At 38.7% G+C, this 23,260-nt stretch overlaps 1 pseudogene; it reads left to right on the top strand.

Moving 5' to 3' along the window:
* The first annotated feature begins 2,335 nt into the window (after positions 1 to 2,335).
* On the top strand, positions 2,336 to 19,065 carry LOC118857582 (annotated as a pseudogene).
* Positions 19,066 to 23,260: the final 4,195 nt, after the last annotated feature.

Genomic DNA, 23,260 nt, shown 5'->3' with positions numbered 1-23,260 from the left:
ATACACACATATATTCACACACATACATGCGTATAATGTATAGGCTATTTATGAAGACTTCCCAAACCTTCAGTTTCTCAGACTTTTTCTCCCCTACAGATTACTTCCTCCCACACAAACACTCTCTTAAGTCAGAGTACGCAGGATCAAATCCCCACTTTTGACACTTATTGTTGGTATAACCTTCACAAACTAATTTAATCTCCTTGGGTCCCAATTTCTTCATCTGTAAGATGAGCAAGATGGGTTCTGAGTGAGGTCCCTTCTAGCTTTGTGTTTATAATTACACAACCACAACTTCTCAGTTCTCTCCTTCGATCCCCTAGCTAAATCTGCTCTTTGGGAAAGGCTCTGCTATTCATTCATACTATGGTATAAATGGTTGAGAGGGCTTACAGTGTTACCCCTTTAGCAGGCATTTGAATTTCAAGAAATGATAAAGTACCTGTCTGGGTTGATTTTCTTATTGAAGAATTTCACTAGCCAGGTAAGGAAACTATGGGAAAAAGCCTTTCTGGTGCATTAAAAAAAATCATACCATGTAAGCAGATCTTTCCACCCACTCAAATGAGTTAGATTTCCAGATGTCATCTGAGAATACTACCCAGATGGGAGAGGTAACCAGTTGACCAGATACATCACCATCTTACCATACAGTTAAATTGAATATATAACTTGTCAAAAAAAAGACAATGAAGACATCTTAGATTCCACTATGTATGCCGCTCTGATTCTTCTATTTCAAGATAAAAACCACTGAGAACAATCTGCATGTTGCAGGAATTATGGTACAATGAATGAGTATCCAGAAGAATATGGATACACAGGACCTGGGTTCAAATTTCAGCTCTGCCATTTGCTACATGTGTGGCCATTGGCAAGACATTTCATCTCTCTGAGTTTTAGGCCATAATCTGTAAAAAGAGTAGGTTGGGCTAGAATCTCAGTGGTATCAAACTCAAATAAAAATGGATCCTGGTATTTCTAAGTCATATTGACTGAGAAAATCACATATTAAGATCATCTGTGCTGTATTGTATTTTTATTCATTTTGTTACACATTTCCAAATTACATTTTAATCTGGTTCAGGACGCACTGGGGAGTTTTGCAGATTGCATGGGGGCTGAAGGTTTGACAGCTTTAGGTTAGATGATGCTTTTAGTTCTTAATCTATGATCCTATTAACTAATAGAGCATAAAACAGAACAAGGCTTTGAGATAAGAGACGTCTCAATATCATGAACATATGTGAGATTTCTCATAACGTTTTCTTATAGCATGTTTAAAATACTTTATCAAATATACTATAATTGCAACTGATTTGGACCTACTCTATTTTGTAAAAAGAAGTACATTTAATTAGAATAACTTAATTTGACTTAGAATCCCCAAAAGCAGAGGAGAGAGGGGAAACAAAAACATAATATTCCCTAATCATCCCAAATAATAAAAGTTTTTAATGCTATTCAGTGAGTTTTCCTTGAGCAACTAATAAACACACACACATATGTGTGTATACATATATTGTTTGAGGGAAGATATACGAGTGTATGATAGCTGTATCTATATATAATTTGGATTTCTAGACCATGGCTTAAATTAGAGGAATGACCAGTTTCTTTATCAGTCATGCTCTGCACATAATGAAGTCTGGTATGTGTATGTGGGTGTACACACACACATACATGCACATGTACATACTTATTACATGTATGTATATACATATGTATGTGCAGACATGCATATGTACACGTGTGTGGTGACCATATAGATATGTGTGTATATGTATATCAGCCTTCATTATGTGCATGATGAAACTAATCCAAATACTGTATGTACTACACATACAGATATGCATACGTGTGTATTTGTGTGTAGTATGTGAAAGGGAGTAGGAAGAGGAGGAAATGAAAAAGGTTTTGAAATCTGCCTATTGGGAGGATAGTGCTGCAATTATTTTTTAAAAGGGAATTTAGGTAGAAGAGCTGGTTAATAGTAGAAGATGAAGAGGTCAGATTTTAGACAAGATGAAGTTCGGGTGCCTACAAGGTACCCAGGCAAATTGTCCAGCAAATAGTTGGAAATACAAATATGTACTTTATTATCACAATTATCATCATTTAAGGCAGCTACATGGTAGAGTGGATAAAGCTCTAGGCCTGGACTCAGGAAAATCTGAGTTCAAATTTGATCTCAGTTTGTGTGACCCTGGGCAAGTCAATTAACCCTGTTGCCTCAGTTTCCTCATCTGTCAAATGAGCTGGAGAAGGAAATGGCAAAACACTCTAGTACCTATGCCAAGAAAACTGCAAATGAAGTCACAAAAAGTCGGACATGATGGAACGACAACAATTATCATCCTTGAGACTTTATGTTTCTATTGGAGTAATTAAAATAAATTTTCATAAATTCATTTCACAATGAAACCTGGTATGCTATGAGAGGAATCTGTTGCTAAAATTCTTATCAAGTCCTAAACCATGAATAATCCAAGCATGAGAGAATTGAATAGACAAACAAGTACCACAACTCAACCCTGAAATTAAGGGGGGGAAATGGAAAGAAAAATGCTTCATGGTATTTCCATAAATGTTATTGCCCCCATAGGCAAAAAATCTTTGGTAAGAACTTGTACTTGATTGGCAATAGGAAAAATTGGGCCAAAGAGGGTTATTATCATCAGCATTATTTTCAATTTTTATTATTGTCATCTCTGTGATTATTATTAAGCAGATGAAGAAAAGCAGTAAGGAACTTTGAGACAGAGGAAAGCAGTGAGATGATTAGAGCATTATAAAAAAGAAAGACTGATTGACAACTGTGGATTAAAGAACATCAATTCATAATTAGAGAAAGGTAAAAGGGTTCCATACAGCCTGGGAGTTGGTTTATTTCAGCGCAGACAGAACACTAGGAACAGTGAAAGGTTACCATTCCAATAAAACTTGAATATTGAGAAAAGAGAAGGAAAATTTAAGACAATATAGTGGCCAGAGATTGGGGTCAAGAAGATGATTTGTCATCCTGATCTCACCACTAACTTAGGTGATTCTGGATGTCACCTGAACTCCCAGCTTTGGTTTTCCTGTATGTAAAAAGGAAACAATTCAAAGAAGATACACTATAATGAACATCAAAAATAGCACTGCTTTTAGGTTGTTAGGGTTTTTCCCCCCACTCAGGTACGAATAATAATACAGGTTGCCTTTCATAGGAGTATAGGTTCAGAACTGGATGGGACCTTATAAATCACATTATGTTGAGCCCTCATCTTACAGGTGATCAAACTGAGACTCAGAACGGGGAAATAACTTTTCCAAAGTTTCCAAATAATAAGTACTGGAGACAATGTGATGCAGTGGAAAGAATGCTAAATTTAAACTCAAAAGACCCAGGTTCAGATCTCAGCTCTGCCATTTACCTCTTAACCTCTTTAGCACTCAGTTTCCTCTACTCCTCTTTTCTCATCTCTCCATCTCCCTCTCTCTTCTTTAACTATTCTCTCTCCTCTTCCGTCCTTCCTCTTCTCTCTCTCTCTCTCTCTCTCTCTCTCTCTCTCTCTCTCTCTCTCTGTCTCTCTCTCTCTCCCCCCCATCTTCATTACCCTATTTGTTATATTTGCTCAATTCTCTATAATCTCATAAAAGAAAATTAATAGATCAAGACCCAAAATTAATGCCTGCCCCCACATAAAGAGTTAAATGCAATTTAAAATGGAGAAAGAAAAATCAAATGAAAGTATATTCAGAAAGTGTAGCCAACATATTATTATGGGTAATTATTTTCCAATCATTTGTATCTATTTCTGGTGCTGGCACCAAACAATCTCTGATGCATCTTTTTTTTTTAAAAATCATCTTTAAACATTCATATACATCAACGCAAGACCATTAATCTGCCAAATATATAGTTTTGAGTCCCTCAAAAAACATGGGTCTGTCCATATTTAAAGATATAAGGTAATCTGTTTTCTTTCAGGATACCTTGTATGAAATGGATATTAATCATTTGCAAAGCATAAATTGCTCTGTGAACCATACCACATAATTTCTGACTCCTAGCTAGCCTGAGAATTAAAACCTACTGAAATTGAAATATGGCATTTATCCATCATATAGCTAAGATGCAAATGCAATCACAATATTAATTTGCCAGTTCATAAATCTATTTACGTGACACCACTTATAACCTCAAAACTCATTTTGTTTTCTCACAGATCAACTTTTGCCACTTATGACATCTTTTCTTTTAATTAAACTGAACTAACAAACCCTGGGAAAACATTCAAATGTAAAAACACTGCATGATAAAATAGATCCTGGGGAAGAAAAACACAAATATACAGATTGGAAATAAATATTTACATATAAAGAGTCAAAATGTATTTGAGCTTTAATTTCCTTTCCATTCCCAGGACCTAAGAAAGATGTTCATGAGTATGGAGGGCAGAAATGATGCCCACACTCAGATGAAGGTGAATAGCCTTACAGCTGAGCTGCTTCCTAAGGGAGAGAAAGAATATATCTGTCCTTACCTAGAGGTGAGCAGACAAAACTGCCACCTCAAAGCTGCTGGCCATACCATGACAATATCACAATCAACACTGGACATCCCATAGGCCACCCTCTCACCCATTCCTGGTGACGAGACTCCAGAAAACATCAAGCCTAACCTTGTTTTATAGGTAGAGAAACTGAAACTCAGAAAGGTTAAGTAATTTACCTATGATCACAGATATAGTAAGGGTGAGAGGTGAGACTGGTCTGCTTAGTATAATTCGAAAAGCTCTGACTGGGATTGGAATAAAGAGACCTAATTGTTCTTTTTTACTAATTTATTTTAAATTTAAATATTAGAACCAAAATATACAAAAAGGAAAGAAAAAGAGACATAAACTAGAATGCTAAAACTTAAATTTAAAATAAGAAAAGGTAAAAAAATAAAGCATTGCCATGTGCACAGCAGAAAGCAAGAGAGGATTTGAGGCAGATCTAATTGTTACTCTGTTTTAAACGCTTAGTTATATGACCATGGACATGTCACTTAAACTTTCTGACACCTGTAAAATAGTGCTGCTATTTGTCCTGGCAACCTCACGAAGCTGTTATGAAGAAAGTGTTGCTATGTAAATTATTACAGTTACTCAACATAGTGGGTACTGCTGCTATGTAAGATAAACATCCTTTAGGAAAAAGTGGGGACACAGATTTCCTCCCAGCCAGGGAGTAAGTCATGGCCTATGTACAATTGTTCCCAGGAACATTGGGAAAACCTAAAGTATTCTCCATCTGTTGACTGATAACCAAAATTTTGCTACTGGCATTTCATTCCTATATGTTTTTGATCATTGTTAAAATGCAAATACCCCTCAGTAGTATGTGCCACACTTTCAATTGTCAGTTGTGTTATTTTTAATGTGAAGGAAAGATCAAAGAATACGTTTTGATAGCAGTGAGAGAAGGAAGATCATAAATGTATTAGGTGGTGGCCAGGGTACAAGGTGAGGAAGTGAGAGGAGAGAAGCAGAAATTGAAGGCTTGAGGACCAGGGCAAGTTTCATCTACCATACAGCTCTGCATACTGCCCTTTACAATGGTAGTGTCAAGTGCAAATAGAAGTGGGGGCCACTAAGACATATATAAGGATTCCTGCAATCACATATGGACTTAGAAAACCATATAATATCTTACATATTACATATATTATCTTTATGTATATAATATTATATAATAATAATATATTTCTATAATATCTTACATATGTTTTATTGTATTTTATTTATTCTGTTAGATATCTCTCAATTATATTTTTATCTGGTTCAAGACACAATGAAGAGTGTTGTGGGCCACACAGGCTATGTGTTTGACACCACTGCCTTGCAAATATCTTAATTTCCCTTAACAGATCATTTCCTGCTTTCTGCTGAATGAGAATGTGGTTATTATTGTTGTGCTCCCTATCCCCTTTAGGATCAGATACAAAATTCTCTCTTTGGTATCCCAAGCCATTTTTGACCTAGTCTTACCCTACATTTCCAGTCATCTTACACCTTTCCTCCTTACCCCTCCCCACCTCCCACTCCTACAGGCACATGTACTATTTGATCCAATGACACTGGCCTCTCCTATTCCACAAACAAGATATTCCATCTCTTGACACTGGGCATTTTTTCACAGCTGTCCCTGATGCCTAAAATATTCTTCTTTCTCATCTCTACCCCCAGGTTTCCTTGTCTTTCTTGGCTTAAAATCCCACATTCTACAGAAAGCTTTTCTCAATTCCTTTTAATTCTAATGCCTTCTCTCTATTGATTATATTCTTTCCTATTTATCCTGTATGTATCTTTGTATGTATATACATCCATCTATATCCTCCTGTATATATCTTTGTATATATGTGTATACATACACACATATATATATCCTGTATATACATGACATGACTTGGGTAGTATTAATGTAACCAGTTCAATGTAGAATTATGGAGCTAGCCTCAACTATTCGATTCAGTAAACATTTCTTAAGTAGCCAGTGTGCTGCTAAGATATAAAGATAGAGAGGACTTCCTCTTTTAATCTGAAGTGGGGGGATAGAAGGGCAGTACCCCAGTAACCATGTTACAAAAGTAGAATGTGAAGATTATGTATTCTAAGGAGTTCTAGGACTGTGGGATCCCATTCAGTTGTAAGGCAGCAGTAAGAAGGGAAATGCTTTGGAGAAGGTACATGGTAGTTTACATTTTATCTCTCCCATTAAATTGTGAGGTCTTCCAGGGCAGGGACTGTATTTTGCCTTTCTTTATATCCCAGCACTCAGCACAGTTCCTGATACATAGTAGGCACTTAATAATTGAACTTGATTGACTGAATGCCCTTCAAACACACATGCAAATTTCACAATCACACCTAATCTGGAGAAAGGTAAGGCCAACTCATCTTTCACATTGTGATCTGAGCCACAAGTATTAATCTATTCAAAATTTTTCTTTGCTCAAAAACCTTCACAGACTCCTCATTTTCTATTGGATAAAACATACATTCTTGGTGCTCACTTTCACAGAATGACTCCAATTTCCCATTTATAGCTCTCACATATATTACACTTTCCTCCCTATATTCTACATTCTCTTTGTTCACATCCTACTCTCTCCTGCCTTAATGCCTCTTGTCACATCCCATTCCTGGAAGGGAGTAATACTCCAAGCCCACTCAGTTTGTCTATCAACATCCTTCCCTTCAGGAATCCAAGCACAACAGAGAAGCCACCCTCTCCAAAGGACAGCCTTCTTTGTCCTACGACTAGATGAGATCTTTCTGTCTTAGAATTTCTATTCATACTCTTCACATTGCATTTTCATAGCACAGTTACTGGGGTTCTGCCCTTCCGTCCCTCCATGTTAGACCACAAGATTATGTCGTATCTTTATATTTTAGCAGCGCACTAGATACTTAAGCAACGTTCACTGAATCGAACTGAGGTTAGTTCCATAATTCTACATCGAACTGGTTGCATTAGTATCCGCCAAGTCAACTTATGTTTATCACAGAAGCAAAGCCTCTAAGAACTAGTTGGGATCTCAGAATTCAAGTATTTCCTTTGTTCTGCTTTGCTTTTTCTTTTTAAAATCAGCTAAATTGGGCCATTAAACAAAATCACACATTATTTGTGATTTGTCTTGACTTAGTTGTGCATAAGGTAATTTCCCCAGTATAATATACTACCCTGTAGAGTAGAAATTATTTTGTTTTTGTCTCTATACCTTCAGTTCCTAGCACAGCGTCTGCTATGGAATAGATGGCACAGTGGAGAATATTGGACTTGGAGTCAAAAAGACCAAATTTCAAATCCTGCCACAGACACTATCTGGATGACCCTGAATTTGTATGGGCAAATTATTTTACCACTCTGACTCAGTTTCCTCATCTGCAAAATGACCATAATAAGAGCATTTACCTTGCAGAATACATGTAAAGCAATTTGCAAAATTTAGTGATATTTAAATGGTAGCTATTATCATCTTTATAGGCATTTAATAAATGTTTGTTTGGAAGACAGAATTTTAGTCCCACCTATCCCTTCCTTCTATCTCCCTCTACAGAGTGAGTGCCCATCTACATGATTTTTCTCTTCTGAAGCCAGGCTAATTCTGGAGGTCATTTGATACTCAACTGATTGTCCTCACTTCCTCCGTAACATGTATTTAACTGACTTATATTTGTGTTTGTTCTGTTATAATTTCTCATTGCACATATAGTAGTACATAATGGGGGAGGGAAATTAGCTCTGGAGGGGGCTTCATTTGGGATAAAATTGGGCCCTCCCCATTAACGAGCACCCAATAGAAAGATTCTCTCACTAATGGATGCCCTTAATTTTAGGATGAAAATGAGCATTTTTTCCTCTCTTATGTTTAAACTGTAATCACAGAATCTAATTTCTGGTAGAATCTTTTTAAAAGTCAGAACAGTTCCTTTTGAGATAATTTTTGTTTGTTTAAATACTAAAGTACCAACATCTGTTAGATCACTAAATTCTTCACAGGTATTTAGACTATCATGTGAAGTATTTATTTCAGATCCCTAAAATACTGGGATTACCAGTTCATCATATGTTCATTCATGAAAGCCCATTTTTTTTCTTTTAATTAGTCCTAGATTGTTTGCCTCATTTGTGATGAGTTCAGGCAGCTTAACTGAGATATTTTTATACTATGAGACTACAGAATAAACTTTGCCCCTGACCTAGAAAACCTGCATAATCAAACCCAAGTGTTTAATCCCATTTTGGAAGCCCCCCACATCTATAGGTTATTCGGAGTTTGTTTTCATTTAATTTACCCTGTTTGTCCTAGTGAGCAGTGCATCCCAAATTCCATTTAGATTGTTCTGAGCATTGGTAGAGATCCCTTGGGAGAAATTTCAGGTGCCCTACCTACCACAGAAGGATCTAGAGGAAATTTTATGGAGCTTCCAAAGGATTGTCTAGGTTAAAGAGAACCCTGGAGAAAGGTTGTTATGTTCTATGGGGAAAAAGATACCTCAAACTTTTCCTCAAACCCCTAGTAATTAGCCTTAGGAGCTAAGGGAAGCACAAGAGCATTCTTACCCAAGACAGTTTGGTGTTTCACCTAAGTGCAAGAAGTTCCAGTCAACTGAAGAACCTGGTGCCCTGTAAGCAAAGCCTTAAGTATCCAGGGAATCCTGTAGGGATCCGGCTTTCCTTCTGAGGATATGAAGGATTGATTTTCTTTTCCTTCTTCTTTTCCTTATTGTCTTTGGGAAGTCACTTTGTAAGTCTTATGAAGCAATGAACTATGAGAATTTCACACGAATTTGTAATTATTATGAAATTCAGTAGTCATGGTCTGACTCTTTGTGATCCCAATGTGTGGTTTTCTTGGCAAAGATACTGCAGCGGTTTGCCATTTCTTATCCAGCTCATTTAACAGATGAGGAAACTGAGGCAAACAGGGTTAATTGACTTACCCAGGGTCACACAGCTAGTAACTATCTTAGGTCATATTTGAACCCAGGAAGATGAGACTGCCTGACTATAGGCCTGGCACTCTGCCATTTATAAAGTACTTAGGAGAGCATTCCAGAAAACTTGGCAAGAAGCAGAGGGCAGCAATGGCCACTTGCTGAAGCTCCATGCACAAGAACTCCAGCTCCCCTCCCCCAATCTTCTCTTTCTTCCATTAGATTCCCCTACATCCCAACCAGCTCCTGGGTGGTCCCCTTTCACAACAGGCTTGCATCCCAGGAAGAACTGAAAAAAGGCATATAGAAAACTAGCCTTAAAATATCACCCAGACAAGAATCCAAATGGAGAAAAGTTCAAGCAGATTTCTCAAACTTAAGAAGCTTTCTGATGCAAAGAAAAGAGATTTATATGACAAAGGTGGAGAACAAGCCATCAAAGAGGGTGGTTCTGGTGGTGGCTTTAGTTCTCCAAAGGATATCTTTGATATGTTTTTTGGAGGAGGTGGAGAACGCAAAGGGAAAGGAGAGGTAAAAATGTTCAATTGTCAGTGCCCTTGGAAGATTTATACAAAGGTGCAATGGGAAAACTGGCTTTGCAAAAGAATGTAATTTGTGATAAGTGTGAAGGACAGGGTGGTAAGAAAGGAGCTGTAGAATGCTGTCCCAATTACAGAGGTACTGGAATGCAAATAAGAATTCATCAGAAAAGCCCTGGAATGGTTCAGAAAATTCAGTCAGTTTGCAAGGACATGGGGAAGGAATCAGCCCTAAAGATAGATGTAAAAGCTGTAATAGAAAGAAAATTGTTTGAGAGAAGAAGATTCTGGCAATTCATATTGACAAGGGCATGAAAGATGATCAGGAGATAACATTCCATGGTTGTGTGGGACAGCAATTTTGCCCAAAATTAAACTCAGAGGCTTCTCAAGTAGAAAGGAGAAATGAATTTTATTAAGATCCTACGGGAAAGGGCGGTCTCCAAACAGATAGACAATTAGTATGCAGTACGGAGAGGGGGCACCCAGAGGGCAGAACCCAGCTATCTACTCCTAATGCAAACAACCCCCACCCACCACTGACCTTTACTCTCATTGGTGGAGTTCAGGCTCACAATATAAACATGGAAATCCACTCCAGGTACAAGGAACAAGGAAACACTAATCTAGCCAATGCCAACACTTAAGAACACTTTTATCTTTATTTGGGAAGCTCGTGCTGAGAGGGGGTCAGGATGCTCTAAGTTTCAGATTCCTACAGGTAGTAACTCGAAACTTGGGCCTAGCCAACAATCAGAAACCCCGAGCATTGCTGAAATGTCCCACCCCCATTCATCCCACTCAATTCACAGAAAGGCTGAGATCCAGATTCCATGAGAGGTCTTCACCATCCCACTCAATCCTTCCTCTCATTTGTTCATTGAAGACCTCTCACATCAGTCCCCTTAACTGTTATTACCCCTTTAAGTAAATATGGGAAGGATTGATTGACACATTGAAAAATCAAAGGGGCCCTTTAAGATTCAAAAAGTCTCTTCCTATACAGTTGCCTGGCAGGGGACATTGTCAATGAAGTCCTCTGGTCCTTGGTATTTGTTCTAGCCATCTCCAGCACAGCATCTCAGCATCTTTTCCTCTTGTTTTCTTGTAGGAACCGGCTTTCTGTCCATTCTCCTACAAAAGTGACCTTAGCACAGTTTTAAACTACCATTTCTACTTCTTATACCCTAATCATTTTACAGTTTCAAAACTGGAACTTTGACCAATTGTCATGTTTAAGAAATTCACATCAGAAACCAGTTTCTTATATTTTACATTAGCCCATTATTAATTTCCTCACCAGGAGGATGAGATTTCACTAAGGAATTAACAACAGACTCCAGTACATACATAAATACATTAAATAATCCATTTTTAACACAGTACATATAACATCATAAACTTTTAGTCATGCCATGTTCCTTTGATGGCATTTACAAAATAAACCACAAGCCATTCTTCTTTTAACATTGCTAATTGTAACAAATCTTTAGACAAGCTTGATGTTAACCAAATAATATTCTCACTAGCCCTCAACCTAATTGTCTCCATACCATTACCAAATTCCACTAATAAAAACTTTTACCCTTAAGACCCAAAATATAATCAAAATATAATCTTATCCTAAAATCCCATCACTTTTTGCTGACTTTGAAAAGCCAGATTTGGAGGTCGGATAGCTTCTGACCCCTGCTGTTCTCTTTCTTAATAAAACTTAAATCCCAGTAACTGCTGCCCCTCTCCCTTCCTTCCCTTCTACAGGTAGGGATAGATCAAGCCTTCTCTTCTTATCCAGACCAAAAGTGAGAGGGGAAAGTGGGGGAAGAGATTGACTTTTCCAATTAGTCCCAACTTCTTAAACTTTATAAGTCTTTAAACATTGGGATTCATTCACAAATACAGTGCCATCATAAATTAATTCATAAACCTCCAAATGAACATATATAAATAAATCTTTAGATGATACAGGTTGAAAATCACACCCCTATATTTTTCCAAGGATTCTCATTTGCTCAGTAGGAATTCTACCACATCTAAACCTTTTGCACAGAGGCAGAGTTTGAAAAGCTATCCTATTTTATTCACTCTTTGCATTAGGGGTATATAGCTGGGTACTGCCCTCTGGGCACTGCCTCTCACTACCGATTGTCTATTGGTTCGGAGACTGCCCTTTCCAGCCCTTTCCTGCAGGATCATAATAAAATTCATTTCTGCTTTCTACTTGAGAAGCCTCTGAGTTTAATTTTGGGTGAAGCTGCTGCCCCACACAGCTTTGGAGGTCTCACCGAGATTTATTTCCCGCCGAGAAGGAGACTACCCCACAGCAACCCTTGGGCAGGTACCCACTGGAAGATTTCTCTGGTGGTCCTTGGGCTCCAGGGAGGGGACTCATCTCATTCCGGCTGGATAAAAGATCTTGAAGAGAGGAACTCAAAAGGGAAAGTAGAAACATAGGGGCAATAAGAACTCCAGAGAGTACTAGCAAAGCTGGCCAGTGGTGAAGGTGAATAGTGCTCTCTGTGCTGACCTGAAAGGAAGAAGGCAGCACTTGGAATTGGATCAGTCACGTGAAGTTGTACACATACAGCCCGGAGGTGAGCAAACCCTGTGAGTTCCCAGCTACTCTCTAGCCCAAAAGGGAGATGGCAGAGATAGGCCAGTACTGGGTGAGAACCACCCAGGTGACTGTGGGGAAAGGGTGACCTCTCCTGGTGATCTCTGCCCAAAAGAGGGACGGCAGAGAAGGCGACTCACCTCTGGCCCAAATGGGAGACGGCAGAGACAGGGGCAGTCGTGAAATTAGTGAGTCTCTGACTTGGCAGCAGAAGGTGATGACTCTTCAGTTAAATAGGTAGCTCATGAAGCTCATACGCAGCCCTTTGACTGCCAGAGGTACAACAGTTGGTGTTGGGGGGAAAGGGAAGGAAAATGGTCATAGACAGCGCAAGTCAGGTGCCTGAGCAAGGTGGGGGAGTCCTGCTTTGTCATGTCTGGATTCACTCCAAGTTGAGAAATAAGATTTGCTTGGAACAGGAAAAGAGCTCTTAAAATATTTGACCTAGGTGGGGAGAAAGGATTTCTCTTGGTGCTTTGAAGGAAAGCACTGGCAGGTTGACCCAGGGAAAAGGGATTTGGGAGGATGGTAAAAATTCTCTCTCTCAGGGAGTGATAGATTGATTTGCATTTCAAAGCCTTTCACTGCTCCACGGAAAGGAGGTTTGTAGCCACAAGTGGAGATGTGAAGCATGAAATGTGTTATTTTTAATTTAATGCTTGGGATGGGTCTGAATTCAAATTCTAAATTGTTCTGTGCAATGCCTTGTCTAATGTCTTGTCTGTGTGTTTAAGAAAAAGCCTTGGAAGGCTGTGGAGGAAGAAACAGGTTGGGAGACTGGTATGCAAATTGTCAGTCCCTAAACTTAAGTTTTCAACTAGAAAAGAAAAGCTGGGTGAGTATAATATTTTTTTAATTTACTTGAAATATTTGAGGTAGTTCAGGTCAAGATTAGGAAACAGACTGAAATTGGAGTAAGTATACAGAAGATAAAATGTTTTAGTAAAGATTAGGAAAGAGAAATTGAAATTATGTGAGTGGGGGTGACTTGTACATTTTGTTTCAATGTGTATATGCAGTGGCTTAGGCTGACATTTGAATTTTGGTTGAGTAAGTGTACACAAGCATTTATAATTGTCAAGCTCTGAAGTTAAAATTTTGTACTGAATTCACCATCAGAAAACTCAAAAAAAGAAAAGCACTTACTATGTGTTTACTATGTGCAAACCACTCCAGTACCTTTGCTAAGAAAACATTAAATAGGGTTACAAAGAGCCAGACACAACTGACATGACTAAACAACAACAAATACCCTGTGCTAGGCACTATGCTAAGTGCTTTGCAATTAGCATCTCATTTGATCCTCAAGACCCTGGGAGGTAATTGCTATTATTATCCCCATTTTACAGATGAGGAAACTGAAGCAAAAAGGAGTTAAGGGATTTGCCCAAGGTCGCACAGCTAGCAAATATCTGAGGTGGGATTTGAACTGAGGTCTTTGCAACTCCAAGCCCAATGTTATATCTATTGTGCCATCTAGCTGCTTCTGTAAGTCTTACCAGCTTGTTAAGAATGTATTTAACAATATGGAAGTATTTAAGTTGTGGATCTGTTTATGAGCAATGTCATATAGACTTTTCTAAAGATTCTTGAGTGTAAGACAAGAAGGCATTTGAAAAGGTTAGTGTTCAACCTCCCTGAGTCAATAGAGAGCTATCCAAGCTTTGGCAAAAGCATTTCAGTTGGTTCTCTGAGAACAGCAAAAGCTAAAGTGTGGAGTATGTATGAAGGATGCCCCACACCCTTCAACACTAATACGTGGAAAGAAGAAGATGGCCTATTCTCTGAAACCTCTATCAGCTGAGAATACCTCTGTAATTAAATTATAGGATTAATCAAAGGCAAAAGCCAGTATGAACAATTCGAGATACCTCTGTGTCAATCAAGCTACCAAAAGTAGAAACTAAATATGAATTGAATGAAAGCAGATGATACCACAAAGGAAATGTAATGATGGTTAAAGAGAATCATCCTCTGTGTAGCTTGGATAAAATATAAAGCCAGCATTCCAATAACAAGCCAGCCTTATGATGGAGCAGCTCTTACCAGGCCCAGAGGGAACTGCTTGGGCCTCTGGGGAAGCTTCTCTACCATCTCCTTACCCCTTGAACAGAAAAAGACCTTGTGAACTTCAAAAAGTCAGAAAATTGGAGGCAGTGGCATCTCCAAAACCACAGTGTCTAATGTGAGTGTATACATCAAATGCCGAGGACCAACTAGACACACTGTGCAAAAATAGCCTCAGGGGTCTATAAAGGGACCAGTCTTTGGAACCCAGCATACAGCTATACACATCTAAGTGAAACTTCATTAGGACTCAGGGAAGGTGGGAAAGGATTATGATGTAACCACAAGAATTGACTTACCCATTTTGCTACACATCTCTAAGTTTGAGCCAACTATCCCTGGGACTCTATGTGTGCTTTTGGGAGAATGTGTCCCAAATTCCTTAGGGATTGGTTTTAGGCCAAATAATTGACCTAAATTTATGCCAAATCACATTACAAGTGTTCCTTTCAAAAATCTTATTATAAAACATCAGTATATATTCCTATTATCTAATTAATTTTTATCTGGATATTTGATCATCAGGGGTGACCCCACTGTGTGGAGAATTGTGAGCAACCATATCAATAAGCCCCTAGCCCCTAGGGGTTACCCTTAGAATCCTGAATGGAGAAATTGCCAACTACCCTCTGGAGGCTCAACCTGCCAATCTGAGAAAGAGCTAGGAAAAGGAGACCAAGAGGGAATGCTACATGCATATCTCTACATCAAATATTCTTTGATAACATGTCCACTCCTTAAGAGTAGAGACAGTTTTCACTGTGTCTTTCTATCCCCAATACTTAGCACAGTGCCTAATAAAGGGGTGGCCTCCAGGTCATCTGTGGCCTTCTAGGTTCTCAGGTGCAGCCTTTTGACTAAGTTCAGGTTTTACAGAACAAATCCTTTTATTAAGGAGATTTGTTTTGTGAAGTTCAGATTCAGTCAAAGGGCTGCATGTGAGGACCTAGAGGGCCACGTATGGCCTCAAGGCCACAGGCTCCCCACTCCTGGACTAACATATTTGAATTTTCAATTAATACAAGGCAGTAGTAATAGTTTACATCCATATGTCTTTTACACATACATTACCTCAATTTGATCCTCACAGTTAATCCTGGGAAGTAAACAGGTCAAGAATCGTACTCATAGCAACAAATGAGGAAACACAGACTTTGAGGGGGTCTAATGAGTAACATAGATATCAAATGAGATCCAAACCTAATTCTTTTGTTGTTGGTGGTGCCGTTGTTTTTTTTTTTTTGTGTGTGTGGGGGTGGCAATTGGGGTTAAGTGACTTGCCCAGGGTCACATAGTTACTAAGTGTCTGAAGCCATATTTGAACTCAGGTCCTCTTTACTCCAGGGCTGGTACTCTATTTACTGCATACCTCGCTGCCCCAATTCAAACCCAGTTCTAATGAATGCAAATCCAAGTCTCTCCCTACTATGATAAGCTGCCTCCAGCACTTAGAAATTTCAGCATAATGATCTCTCATTGCCATGATCATCAGAAATGCCTGCTGCTTACTGTGAAGACAAAATTATCTTCCAAGGCAGCCATTCTGCTCCTCACTCCTGTCCCTCATCACCAAGCAAGTAGTTTCTTTCCTTCTATATAACTTTGCTTTTCTGAAGCCAGGCTAATCGTGAAGGTCATTTGAGGAGTGTAATAAATGCCCGAGGACTGAATTTCCATGCCCTTTTCTGAGAACTTTATCTTCTGTAATAACTGTCTTTTTTTCTGACACTCTGGGAAATCAAGATTATTTGCCCTTTTCCCCCCTGAAAGAACAATGATGTCAGAATTCTTAAAACAGAGGAAAACATTACCTGTATTTTTAGAGTTTTGTAACCGGAGGTCAAATTGTAAATTAATCCTACACTCCAGAGATTATTGCCATAGTTGCTAAAATAGCTTTGGGGAGTCCTGGTGATTTTCTTTGTCAAATGGTCATTAACTAAACTCCTTTGTGAGTTTATACACTCAGGGGCTTCAGTGAGAAGTAGGTTTAAGAGATAAGAGAGCCACTAGCTGATGAGAGCTTCCTTGTTCTCTTCACTACCAAGAGCTGGAGCTGGCAATGAAAAATAAAAGTCTTGAAGACAGATGTGAGCCTGGTGTTTTATGCGCAGAGTAACATCATGCCTGTCAGGGGTAGGGCTGGGGCAAGGGAGGGCGGAATGCGAGACCTAGAACATCAAAGATTTAAGTTTAAAGTCTATCTCTGTCATTTGCTTTCTGGCCAAATCATTTAACCTCTCAGCTTCAATTTCTTCATCTGTAAAATGGGAATAATATTAATAATAATGATGATGATGATAATGATAAATAACAAAATAATTAGATAAAGAACTTCGAAAAGTACTTGACATTCATTATTTCATTTGATCCTCAAAGCAACCCTGTTAGGGAGGTGCTATCCCCATTTTTACAGATGATGAAACTGAGGGTGGGAGGGTATTATATGACTTGTCCAGGGTCACACAGGGTGGGAGGCAGGATTTGAACTCAGATCTTCCTAACTACAACTCCAGTAGTTTCCCTGTGGTGTCGTCTTGCCAAGTGGCTATCTATGTAATAATACCTGATTTAAAATGTTGTTAGAAGGACAGCATGTAATAAACATTTTTAGTCATATGAAAAGATGCACATAATATCCTTTGGAAATTTAAAGAGCTGTATGAACATTAGTTAAAATTATGGTGCTCTCCGCTTTGGTACTCTTTATTTCTAGGCCTGACAAAAAGAACAAAAGCCTGTAGTAATACAAATATAAAATATACACAGTGCACTGTATGTATGTATATATTAATACATAAGTGAATATATGTACATATATATGTGTGTGTATACTTTAAAAAGTGATAGATAAAAGGTTAATCATGCACATTAAACTTAAAGTATGTCATGTATGCATTTTTATTTTTAGAGATCCAGTTATTAATCATTTTCCAGTATACTCGTATGTCTCCTTACTTTTTTCAAAATGACTATCTAACTGCTAGATTGGCTGCCTCCATTTGGGCCAGTAGTGCCATTGCTAGATGCCATGGCCAAGGTGGGAGGGTAAAATCTCCGACTCCCCTGACCCTGCAGGTGTTTCCTCTACACTGTAGCTCCTGACTACCAAATTAAAAGTTGGCTAAGTAAAGCCCTGCAAAGTTGTGTCTAATTTTTGCTAATCCAATAAGATTGCTCCCTTTAATTTGGTCAGCAAAAGGCACTCAAACTTCATAAAGGGATCACGGATTGTTAACACATTAACACTTCATTGCTTCTGTTATTGGGCTGTTTTGAGGATCAAATGAAATGATGGATGTCAAGTACTTTTCAAAGTTCTATATTTAATTATTTTGTTATTTATTATTATCATTATTATTGACATTATTCTGTTATCATTGCTTCTGCTTTCTGTGACTATATCAACTATGCGGGAGTTACAAATAAATGATCTCTTAATAGCCTTGTTTAAAAGGAATGACCCTACATTTCCCTGGTCATTTGACACTTGGACTTGGACAATTAGGGTCATAGGATTATAGCCATAAATAATCTGAGAAGTCAACTGGATCTAAATTCCTCATTTTACAGATAAGGAACTGAATCCTACAGAGGTAAGGTGCCTAAAATCACACAAATAATAAGTAACTGAAACCAGATCTTCCGATTTGAAATCCAGCACTGCCTAGACAATTTCAAAACATTTCTTCATTTCAGTCAATCATTCAAATATCATGCCTGTAGAATACAAGGTAACTGGTGTGTCTGAGCTGATCAGATCCTCTTCTTTGTGCAAGCACAGTCTTCTGATTATTCCAAAAACGTCAAAATTTACACAACTGTTCCTTCAAGACACATCTTTTGGCTCCAGATTAACATACGGCCCACACTCAAATTCTTGAAAGTAGGATGACCAGAAAAGAGTGCTAGTGAAGTGATATAATACAGTGGAAAGTGTGTTGAAGTGAATCAGGGGACAGGAAATCAAAATCCACCTCTGTTTGTGTCACTTTGGATAACTAAGCATCCTAGAGATTTAGTTATCTCATTTGTAAAATAGGATTACTAATCCTTGCAGTACCTGCCTCAGAGCACTGCATATTGTAATAGAATGAATGAGAACTCCCACTGTGATCAAGATATCTCAACATAGGGAGAGTCCCTGATCTCACCCAAGGGAAAATTCCCCAAAGTATTTAAGGAGGCAAGCAGGGAATAGGGGCATGCTCAAGGTTCCACTACACTTTTATTTCTTCTGGGAGTCTCTCTACCTCCAGGAACCTCTCCCCAAAGAGACCCTGGAATAGTACGTATCCTTTCTCAAAGCCAGAACACAAAGACCAAGACTTCTCTTTTGCCTAGCTATTTCCAATTCTTCCCCTGATTTAGGCTTGACGTGTTAAGTGACCACTCTCTCATTCAATGAGGAAACGTTTATGCAAATGCCCTGATTGAGTTCACAGTTATAATTTTATGGCCCACATCATCTCACCAAAGTCAATAAGCTTTCATTAAATGCTTATTATGTGCCAGGCACTGTGCCAAGTACTAGGGATTCAAAGATAGGCAAAAAAATAGCTCCTATTCTCAAAAAGCTAACAATCTATTGGGGGAGACAACATGCAAATACCTAGGTACAAAGAAAAGATATCCAAGATAACTTGGAGATAATCTCAGAGACAAGGCACTAGTATGGGCCTGGTAAACAGCAAAACAGAAGAAGTGGAAAAGGGACAAAAAGAGGAGGAGATAGTTTTCCTAGGAGTTCAAAGGGGAAAAAAAAAACTTTGCACTCTCATAACTGCTGTCGTAAGAGAAAAGCCTCTATGTGAAAGAGAATGAGGCAAAAAAAAAAAACAACCTAAAACTTAGAGCCAGTAGTAGTAGCAGTAGTAATAGTAGTAGTAGTAGTAGTAGTAGTAGTAGTAGTAGTAGTAGTAGTAGTAATAGTAGTAATTAAGCTGATGATCACTGATGATGAAGATGTTGATGATGATAGCTAGCAATTACAAAATCTTTTACAATTTACAAAGTGTTTCACATGTATTATCTCACTTCATAGCAGCCAGAAGAAAATAAATGGGTTAATAAAGAGGAACCAATATAAAAAGACAGCATGGAAAAACATCCACGTCCTTGTTAATGACGCTTTTCATTATATTTCTTTCAGACACAATGCGTCATTGATATTACAATACATGAAAAAAAAACAAAAAAAATACATGGACATCACTTTTACTTATCCCCCTCACCCCTTAAATAGTCCATCTAAAAGTGAAATGGCTCTTCCATTCTTTAAGGGCATTGCTGTTCCACTCTTAAACTGGAGTAATGCCAGAAAATAATTATGAGGGAAAATCCATGCCGAAGATTCATAAAATTCAGGAAACCTTAGGCTTCAGATCAGGGAAAGAAGCAGCAATAAAATGGCAGGAAGAGGGAGTAATAAAAGTAATAAAGGGCAATGTCAATGCCAAAGCATTTAATTGAAGAAAATTTCTGTCAGGGGAGATGTGTTCTGGGACAAGAATGAGCTACTGCTCGGATGCCTGGTAGTTATAAGTGCAAAAGACTTATGAGACCATCAAGTCAATGAGGCCATCTTGAGCTTCCTTTTGCTGGTTGGTTCAGAGTCTCTCTAAGGAACATGGTTAACAGAGCAGCTACTGTAACTCATTACAATCAGTTGGCCTTTATTAAGAGCCAACAGAATACAGAATGCTGGCAAGAACAGACTAAAATTTGGTTGATTCACCAAACATAAATCTTTTGTGTCAGAACTAAGATATAAGAAACAGAGAGGTCAGGGAAGGGAAAATTGTGTTGATATGTTGTATGTGTATGTGTGTATATATGTGTGCATGCACAAAGAATGAGAATAAAACCAAGAGCATGATGTACCAATTCCGGTCATCTTAAATGGCCTGGATGTGCTCTGATTAGTACAGGCTTCTCAAGGAAAAAAATTAAAGGTGAATCATCAGATGCATAACTATACTGACTATCTTGGATACTATTACTACAGAGTCCATTTGTTGTTCTCCCTCCCCTTAGTACAGCCAGTAAATGGAGTGAAAACAATTCCAAAATTGTGGCTTCAGGTGATTTTGGAATTTTATTAAATGTTTTCCTACAGGTTCGTAACTATAGGACCCCATTATGAGGCCTTTTCAGTGATTCAGTAACAAACATGGTAAAGTCCAAAACTATCCTTCATAAAATGAAATTTGATGGGCTAGCGAAGAATGATAGGGTTGTCAATCTGAAAATAAATGACCAAAATGCTTGCAGAAGTTATAGGCAAAAAAACGTTGGAGGAGGGAAACTAGACACATGTGCTAGGGTCTGCTCTGATATTGCAGAGACTCACTACAGTGAGGCCAAGACTTGATACATATAGCAGTGGCTAAAGAGACATGCAGTAAGCTATAGCTGTGGCAATGAGGGGTAAGGGCAAGAATGAGGCCAGTTTGATTCACTGCAAGGTTTCATGACCAGAAGGTGGTTCCTGCAGGTGCTCATCCAAGCTCAGTGACCACCTGGGGTGGCTATAAAACAATTCTGTGATTTTTCTGTAGCAGAGTTCATTCAGAGGGCCAGTGCAAAGGATTGTCGTTACACCAAGCTCAGGGCACAGCTTACTGCTGGGCCTTCGTTCCAGAAAACAGGATGTCTCCTAATAGTGAAAAGATAGGAGTGAAAAGAAAGGAGTGGTCTTGGCGTGGGGATCCTGACAGGTTAAGCTCAGAATTTCAGAGAGTTTTAGACTTGAAAGGCACCTCAACAGCCATGTAGTCCAACCCATAGATAAAAGGAATCTCCATTACAGTATACCCACTTAACTTGGTAGTCATCCAGCTGTTGCTTAAAGGCTTCCAATAAGGCTTGCACTGCCTCTCAAGACAACTCATTCCACTTACAGATAGTTCTAATTGTTAGGCTTTCTTTATAGCAAATTGAAATTTTGTTCTCCCACCTCCCACCTGCAAATTGCACCACCTTTTTGGGTTGATAATTAGAAAGTTCCAGTCTAGTTATTATATCAATAGGACTTTAGTTCAGGGTAGTTTTAAGGTCTTCACCTAGGTAATTATTTTTCAATATATTGTTTTCCTGACTCTGAGATTATACTTCTACTATTGTCCAATTTCAAGCCCATCTCAAATCTCAATAATTTCTGTCATACATTCATTCCTAGGGATCTTCTAACTTTATATCGGAAGCTCCTAGAACTTCTTCTCCTTTTGTCTTAACAATGAGCACAAGTTGACAGAGCTGACTATATCTGTCAATAGGTGTCTCTGTCTAGGACATGTTTTATTTGGCCATTACGAAGGTTGCTTTGGAGATGGAATGCAGGAAGGATTACAGGGCAAGAGAGTATTAACATAAGACTTAATTTCATTCCTGGTTCCAGTTCTGACTCTTCAGACTTCTCCATCATCTTAACAGCAGTTTTCTCACCCTGGAGATGCCTCTACCCTGTGGTCTTCTCTGATTGGTGAATCTCTAGTCCAGACTATCATTCAGTGCTGGTGCCCAGATCATTTCTGTCTTTGGGATTTACCACTTTGGCCTCTCTAAATTTTTTTTTCATTTTTTGACATTTTCTTCTGTTTATGCCTACCTCTAGAATCAATTTCTAGATTGGGGCTTTGTGCTTTGATTAGACTTTGTTCTTTCCCATTCTCCTGGATGGTGTGGACAGGCCCTGCTTAATACTTGATTTAGGTAGTTATCACAGGCCCCACATTCTGAGGGATTTCCTTAGGTTTAGCTCAGTATGTCTTTTACTTATATAATCCTAAACCCAGAGTTGGACCCATCCTTTCTGGTGACCTAATAAGTGCCAACCAGTGTTCTGGTAGTAGGCCTTCCGCACAGCCACTGGTGCTTTGGATCTTAGGTGCTATGTTGGCCCATTCTCCTTTCTTGGCTTAAGATTAGACTGCCTGGGTATGGGTCTAGACTTATGTACTAGTCTCATTCAGCCACAGGTTCCTAAGCTCTTGGAGTACAGTCATGTCCTGCTGCTATTTGGCTGCTGGTCTGGCTCAATCTCCTGCCATGCCTTGGTGGGATCTTCATGGCAGCTGTTTCACCTGGGTGCTTATTGGGCCCTGCTTCTATCCTGTCTCCTATAGTAGCTAAGGTACCTGGTCCCCCCAAGCTAGGTGCTGGTCTAACTAGATCTCACTCTGTGGAGCTGAGTCTCTGGATTCCAAAAGTCGCTTTTTATCCCCAGTCATGAATCAATGGAGGAGTTTATAGCTGTATTTCTTTGATTTTCTTTGTCACTGTTTCTTTTAGGGTATTTTAAATACATACTGGGTGAGTATTTCTGGCAAATTTGGTCTCCTTTATTTCTAACATTCCTCTATTTTTATTTTCAACTGGATATTTCATTGACATGGTCAGAACTATGCTTTAGGAGTATTTAGGAGCTACATGGAGGAAATTAGAGAAAGAAGAGACTGAAATTAGGGAGACTTATTAGGAGGCTATCAAAGTAGTCTTGGCAAGAGATAAAAACTAGGCCAAGAGGTAATGGCCATGGGAGTGGAAACAAATGAACAGAT

Source organism: Trichosurus vulpecula, chromosome 7 (genome assembly GCF_011100635.1).
Source record: "Trichosurus vulpecula isolate mTriVul1 chromosome 7, mTriVul1.pri, whole genome shotgun sequence".
NCBI classification, from domain to species: domain Eukaryota; kingdom Metazoa; phylum Chordata; class Mammalia; order Diprotodontia; family Phalangeridae; genus Trichosurus; species Trichosurus vulpecula.
This window is presented reverse-complemented; position numbering and strand designations above follow the sequence as displayed.